The sequence below is a fragment of the Borostomias antarcticus genome, assembly GCF_949987555.1.
Source record: "Borostomias antarcticus genome assembly, chromosome: 11".
NCBI classification, from domain to species: domain Eukaryota; kingdom Metazoa; phylum Chordata; class Actinopteri; order Stomiiformes; family Stomiidae; genus Borostomias; species Borostomias antarcticus.
The window spans coordinates 25,607,436-25,614,585 of NC_140244.1; the positions used below are offsets into that span (position 1 = coordinate 25,607,436).

The 7,150-nt window shown below is 50.1% G+C and overlaps 1 pseudogene across 1 annotated transcript in view; it reads right to left on the bottom strand.

Annotated features, from left to right (window-relative positions):
• The window catches only part of LOC311315536 (IQ motif and SEC7 domain-containing protein 1-like), a 34,017-nt pseudogene extending 27,246 nt beyond the window's left edge, over positions 1 to 6,771 (bottom strand). The window contains exon 1 of the transcript in view: positions 6,704 to 6,771. The product of the transcript in view is annotated as an IQ motif and SEC7 domain-containing protein 1-like (transcript). The remainder of the gene's footprint in view (positions 1 to 6,703) is intronic.
• Between the last annotated feature and the right edge of the window lie 379 nt (positions 6,772 to 7,150).

Here is a 7,150-nt window from a genome sequence, read left to right on the forward strand (position 1 = left end):
TTGGGGGGGTTTCCAGCCCCGGCCCTCCGGTTGCCAAGCTACGGTGAGACCAGACCTCTTCAGTCTGTGGGTGACGTTTGGGCTAATGTCGGAGTCACACTAGAGTAACCGATTTCGAAATCGGGTGGCATCGCACACATAAGGAGAATCTTAACAGATGTTCTCGCAAACCTCAAAACAAGATTTGAAAATAACGGCTCATCACACACTACAGGATATCATCGTGCCCGAGGGAGCAGCGAACCACTGGTCTCGCTTGTAAAGTCGTGACGTAATCATCTGAATATCGAACATGTTTGATATTATCGGGGCGGCCATAATAGTCTGCCAGCCAATCAGGAAGTTTACGATTTGATCTGTAAACCCCTCACAATACAAGACAATCTGAGCCGAACATTCATACTAACCAACGTTCCACACCAGAATCCTCCTCTGATTGTCAGGAGGGGTGAATCGACCCAAAAACCCTCTAGTGTGACCTCGGGATAAGACGTCTCAGGCAGGGTCACCTCATCACCGGAGGAAGGTTTCAAACCACCTCCGCTACACACACAAGCATCAGGCAGGGCTGTACTGTACTGTACATCTACATGACAGCATGGCTCCGAACCACCTCTGCTACGCTTGAAAGGGCAAAGTCTGCTACAGTCTATTTCTGTCTTTGTCTTCTTTGTCTTCGACCGGCCCTGGAGAGAGAGACAGCGAGAGCGCGAGAGGGCGTCAGACAGAACACGCGGTCACACCGAGGTATTCTAGAACCGCGAGAACCACGAGTTCATCTGGGTGAGAACGAGATGCTTTCGAGAGACGCGGAGCGTCAGGAGGACGATGGGAGAGGGTTCTGCCGGCGATAATGAGAAGTCTCACCCAGGAAGTGAAGTCACAGTCTCACCCAGGAAGTGACACAGTGATGAGTCACCGTGCCTGTGACGCGAACTCGTGAACCCCGAGCTCGAGTCGTGGTGATGACATCATATAGAGGGGTGCCTTACAGATGGCCTGACGGTGTTCAAGGGTTAGGGTCGGTTAGTTTGACCTTACTCGGTCAAATAACTACGCTCTCCACTAACCCTAACCTTAACTTGTTCCTGAATATCAACAGAGTAGTAGCGACTAGTTTACAGTTGTTGACCTTTCTATAGGGTCAACGATAGGGTCCCTCACAACACCATGTAACTACCGAGGTCAGGAGAGGGGTGGAGACTGGGATGCCTGATCATAAGATAGTGACAGGTTAACAGAGATAGAGAGAGATAGTATTACAGACAGATAGGAGAGAGAGAGAGAGGGTGACGAGAGATACATTAGCATGAAGGGCAGAGAGAGAGAGAGAGGGTGAGGAGAGATACATTAGCATAAAGGGCAGAGAGAAAGAGAGAGAAAGAGAGAGAGAGAGAAAGAGAGAGAGAAAGGAGGTGAGGAGAGATACAATAGCACGCAGGGGCCAGTGGACACCGAGAGGGCGAGTGAAGCTACGGCAGGCGGAGAGGGCGGGGGCGAGAGGCGAGAGGGATGAGAGGAGAGGGAGAAGGCGGGAGGGAGACGAGGCAATTGGGATGAGAGGAGAGGGTTTGCGGAGAGAGAGAGAGAGATGAGAGAGATGAGAGGAGAGAAAGGGCAGAGAGGGAGAGGGGGAGAGGAGAGGGAGAGAGACGGGAAGAGAAAGAGATGAGCAGTGAGAGAGATGAAAGAGGAGAAGAGAGGGATGATTGGAAAGCAGAGAGAGGAGAGGAGTGAGAGAAGAGAGAGGAGAGGAGAGGGTGAAAGAGAAGAGAGAGGAGAGGAGAGAGGGTGAAAGAGAGAGGAGAGGAGAGGAGAGGAGAGGAGAGGAGAGGAGAGGAGAGGAGAGGAGAGGAGAGGAGAGGAGAGGAGAGGAGAGGAGAGGAGAGGAGAGGAGAGGAGAGGAGAGGAGAGGAGAGGAGAGGAGAGGAGAGGAGAGGAGAGGAGAGGAGGTAAATGAGTGCCAGAGACAGAGGGATGAGACGGAAGCTGACTGACTGCAGGGGTGGTTTTCCCTGTTTCTGTTTGTTTCAACATAGTATACCTCACACACACACACACACACACACACACACCTACTGTACTAACACACACACATACACAGACACAAACACATACTGTACTAACACACACACACACGAACCCACACACACACACACACACATACTGTACACACAGACACACACACACACACACACAAATACAAACACACATCATCAGACATCCTGTAGTTGATATGATGTGGTGGAGTTGATATCAGACATCCTGTAGTTAATATGATGTGGTGGAGGTGATATCAGACATCCTGTAGTTGATATGATGTGGTGGAGGTGATATCAGACATCCTGTAGTTAATATGATGTGGTGGAGGTGATATCAGACATCCTGTAGTTGATATGATGTGGTGGAGGTGATATCAGACATCCTGTAGTTGATATGATGTGGTGGAGGTGATATCAGACATCCTGTAGTTGATATGATGTGGTGGAGGTGATATCAGACATCCTGTAGTTGATATGATGTGGTGGAGGTGATATCAGACATCCTGTAGTTGGTATGATGTGGTGGAGGTGATATCAGACATCCTGTGGTTGATATGATGTGGTGGAGGTGATATCAGACATCCTGTAGTTGATATGATGTGGTGGAGGTGATATCAGACATCCTGTAGTTGATATGATGTGGTGGAGGTGATATCAGACAGCATGTAGTTGACAGGTAGGCTATCAGGGGAGATGGGAGGCAGACATTATTCAAAACCCCTGCTACACACACACACACCACTGGCCTAAAAGGATAGACATCGCTATGGCTACGGCCTCTCCGCCTCCACCACACCCCCTCTCTACCTCTCTGAGGACCCCCGCGTGCCCCTCACACACTTCCGTACCCTGGGCCTGAGCTGAGGGGCTCCGACACCCCAGAATACCCCTGGCTCACCATCCCAGAATACCCCTGGCTCACCATCCCAGAATACCCCTGGCTCACCATCCCAGAATACCCCTGGCTCACCATCCCAGAATACCCCTGGCTCACCCCCCCAGAATACCCCTGGCTCACCACCCCAGAATACCCCTGGCTCACCCCCCCCCCCCCGTGCGATGCCATGCTCTCTCTCTCCCGGAGAGACGTGGTGCACGGCCATGGATGGTAAACGGACTGCACTTATATAGCGCTTATATCCAAAGTGCATTACAATGAAGGCCTCTCATTCACCCATTCACACACCAATGGCGGCAGCTGCCATGCAAGGTGCTAGCCTGCTCATTGGGAGCAATTCGGGGTTCAGTGTATTGCCCAAGGACACTTTGACAGGTAGTCAGGAGGAGCCGGGATTCGAACCGCCGACCCTACGACCCGCTCTACCCCCTGAGCTATACAGCCGCCCCAAGAGATCCCCAGAGATTCGGACTCTGCAGTTCATAGGCTAAAGGCATGGCTCCGCACGGCACACCTGATTCCCATCCCTCATCATCACACCTGCACCTCATCACCAATCAGCATCAACCCCACAAGAACCCGACTCACTGCACTCAAACTAGAACCCGACTCACTGCTCTCAAACTAGAACCGGACTCACTGCTCTCAAACAAGAACCCGACTCACTGGGCTCAAACAAGAACCCGACTCACTGGGCTCAAACAAGAACCCGACTCACTGCACTCAAACAAGAACCCGACTCACTGCACTCAAACAAGAACCCGACTCACTGCACTCAAACAAGAACCCGACTCATTGCACTCAAACAAGAACCCGGCTCGCTGCACTCAAACAAGAACCCGACTCACTGCTCTCAAACAAGAACCCGACTCACTGCACTCAAACAAGAACCCGACACGCTGCACTCAAACAAGAACCCGACACGCTGCACTCAAACAAGAACCCGACTCACTGCACTCAAACAAGAACCTGACTCGCTGGGCTCAAACTAGAACCCGACTCGCTGGGCTCAAACAAGAACCTGACTCACTGCACTCAAACAAGAACCCGACTCACTGCACTCAAACAAGAACCCGACTCACTGCACTCAAACAAGAACCCGACTCACTGCACTCAAACAAGAACCCGACTCACTGCACTCAAACAAGAACCCGACTCACTGCACTCAAACAAGAACCTGACTCACTGCACTCAAACAAGAACCCGACTCACTGCACTCAAACAAGAACCCGACTCACTGCACTCAAACAAGAACCCGACTCACTGCACTCAAACAAGAACCCGACTCACTGCACTCAAACAAGAACCCGACTCACTGCACTCAAACGAGAACCCGACTCACTGCTCTCAAACGAGAACCCGACTCACTGCACTCAAACAAGAACCCGACTCACTGCACTCAAACGAGAACCCGACTCACTGCTCTCAAACGAGAACCTGACTCACTGCTCTCAAACTCACCACCACTTCTTGCCTTTACCTTACACGGTGAAAGACACAGCCAAACTCTCTCACGAGTTCCTCTAGGTTTTTTTTTTTTAACCTATCATTTTTGTGATTCCTGTATCACTAACCTCTGCCCTTCATAGAACCCTGGACATCTGGAACCCTGCGGTCCTGTGGTGCGCGTTGCTACCCTGCTGCTCCTATCCTAACCTTTCTTTTACTTTTCACATTAAACCGCCCCACCGTGTTTTTCCTTCATCGTTCCAGCTGCGTTCCGAGTTGTGTGTTTGGGTCCAAAACAAACAATTCCATACCACTTAGAACCTCAGTTTCCACAGTGGACCATCTCCATCTTGGTATTAGCAGATCTCGGAGGATGCAGCCCTGCTAACCTTCTGTCTACCTGTACTGGGTCCGGGCCCTGGACCCATGGGTCTGTCTACCTGTACTGGGTCCGGGCCCTGGACCCATGGGTCTGTATACCACTAACTTAAAGATGGTAAATGGACCGCACTTATATAGCGCTTTTCCACCTTAGCGGCACTCAAAGCGCTTTACAATGGCCTCTCATTCACCCATTCACACACCAATGGCGGTAGCTTCCATGCAAGGTGCTAACCTGCTCATTGGGAGCAATTTGGGGTTAGGTGTCTTGCTCAAGGACACTTCGACATGTGGACAGTCAGAGCTGGGATTCGAACCGCTGACCCTTCAATCATTGAACGACCCACTCTACCAACTCAGCTACAGCCGCCCCCCAAAGATGGACCTCCTGTAGGATCCAAGCCTGCTGACCTCCATAGTGTCCAGATCCCCTCATCTAGAAGTGGATCTATGGTCTAACCCATGGGTTCCCAAACTCCATCAATGTGGGCCTCTCTTCTGAAAACAGTGACACACCCGCGCCCCCCCAACCCCCCAAATGTGTCCATTTTGCAAGGCAGTGTTAGCTAGCCCATAACGTTACACAGCTAAGTTAGCTCGGTGGCACCTGTTGCTAGTTAACGTTATGACGTTTTCGCACAATAGATTCATGCCTGCGGGGGGGCATCTTCTGACCTTCAAAATCACATTTCATTCATAAAAAACATAGACATTTTAAAAATAAAAAACATGTTTTTCCTTTCTTTTTTTTCTAACCATCCCTCCACGCCTCCCCTGAATTTCTTTGGGGCCCCCCAGGGGAGGGCCGCCTCACAGTTTGGGAACCCATGGTCTAACCTACAACTGGAGCTTTATATGCTGGACCTTGCTGAGCAGAGAGGTGGAGGTGAGGAGTCCTGGTATAGCCTAGTTCAGGTCAGACCCAGCAAACACGCAACGTCAGGGAGACGTTCAGATCATGTCTTAATAACGTCCGTCGGTCCAGAACCCCATTTGTACGTCTGCTGGACCCCTCAGTATTCAAACGTCTGGCTTGGACCCCTCTAAGACGTCTGTGGACGTGCAGAACAGGTTCAAAATCTGAACGTCTAAAATAAACTTTCATTCTGGCTCCTAATTGGATGTCTTTGGACGTCCGAAAAAGACAAAAAAGACACCTAAAAGATGTTTTTTAGACGTGTCTTTGCTCAGTGGGGAATGACTGAGTACTGAGAGACCAGATAATCATGTATTACTGTGGGATAGGCTACGTATACAAACTTAACTAAGGCCACTCTTTTTCTGAAAACATGTTTATCTAAGAAATCACTGAATCTCATTGAACTTGTAAAGTAAATTACTCAGCATGTGCTGAAGTGCTCACTCTCAATTTATTGATGTATTTATTTACTTATGCATTAAATATTTATAATGACCAATACCAGTGTCACACTCACTGGGAAGACGTAGGCTATTCAGAGAGAGAGAGAGAGAGAGGCAGAGAGAGAGAGACAGAGAGAGAGAGAGAGAGAGAGAGAGAGAGAGAGAGAGAGAGAGAGAAATCAGTTCTTCAACCTGTTCGAGCCGAGGAAACACCGTAGCCTACTGTAGCATAACCTACTCCACTCTACTGTAACCCACTGTAGCATAACACAGCCTACTCAGCTGTAGGTACACGACTCCTCATCCCAGGGACATCAAGGAGTTCAATAACAAACCGTTTCTCTATTGGCGGGCAACTAACACAATCATACACCGAGACAAATGATTATCCCCTTGAGAGAAATGATTAATGCCATCATTAGTGTAACCTATAGCCTTATCATAGCCATGACTCTTTCCTTGCCAATTAGTGTGCAATGGAATGTTATGATGGAAGAAATATCATAACAAACCAGCGTATCTGCCGCATAATTTCTGAACGCACCGACACAGAATCGCGAGCGTGTCTTACCAATATACGAGCTTGTTGTTGTGCAGAATTGCGGGCGTCTTATCCGAAGCGCAGTTAATGCACCACATTGTTGCAGGCGCACGTACGCGTGCGTAACTCGGTCCGTCTGATCATCTATTTGGCTCGAGCCTGACAGCCGCGCACCGAGGGTCTGTCGTCACGCGCATGGTTTGTTATTTTAGGTAAAAGCTGGATCATCATTAAGAGCGTCACAGGCGGTCCGTCCCTTCCACGCGTCTCCCCCACCTCCAACGCCCCCCTTCCATCTCTCTCTCTCTCTCTCTCTCTCTCTCTCCCTCTCTCTCTCTCTCTCTCTGTCTCACCCTCTGTCTCTCTCTCTCTCTCTCTCTCACCCTCTCTCTCTCCCTCTCTCCCTCTCTTCTCTCTCTCTCTCTCTCTCTCTCTCTCTCTCTCCCCCCTCTCTCTCTCTCTCTCTCTCTCTCGAAC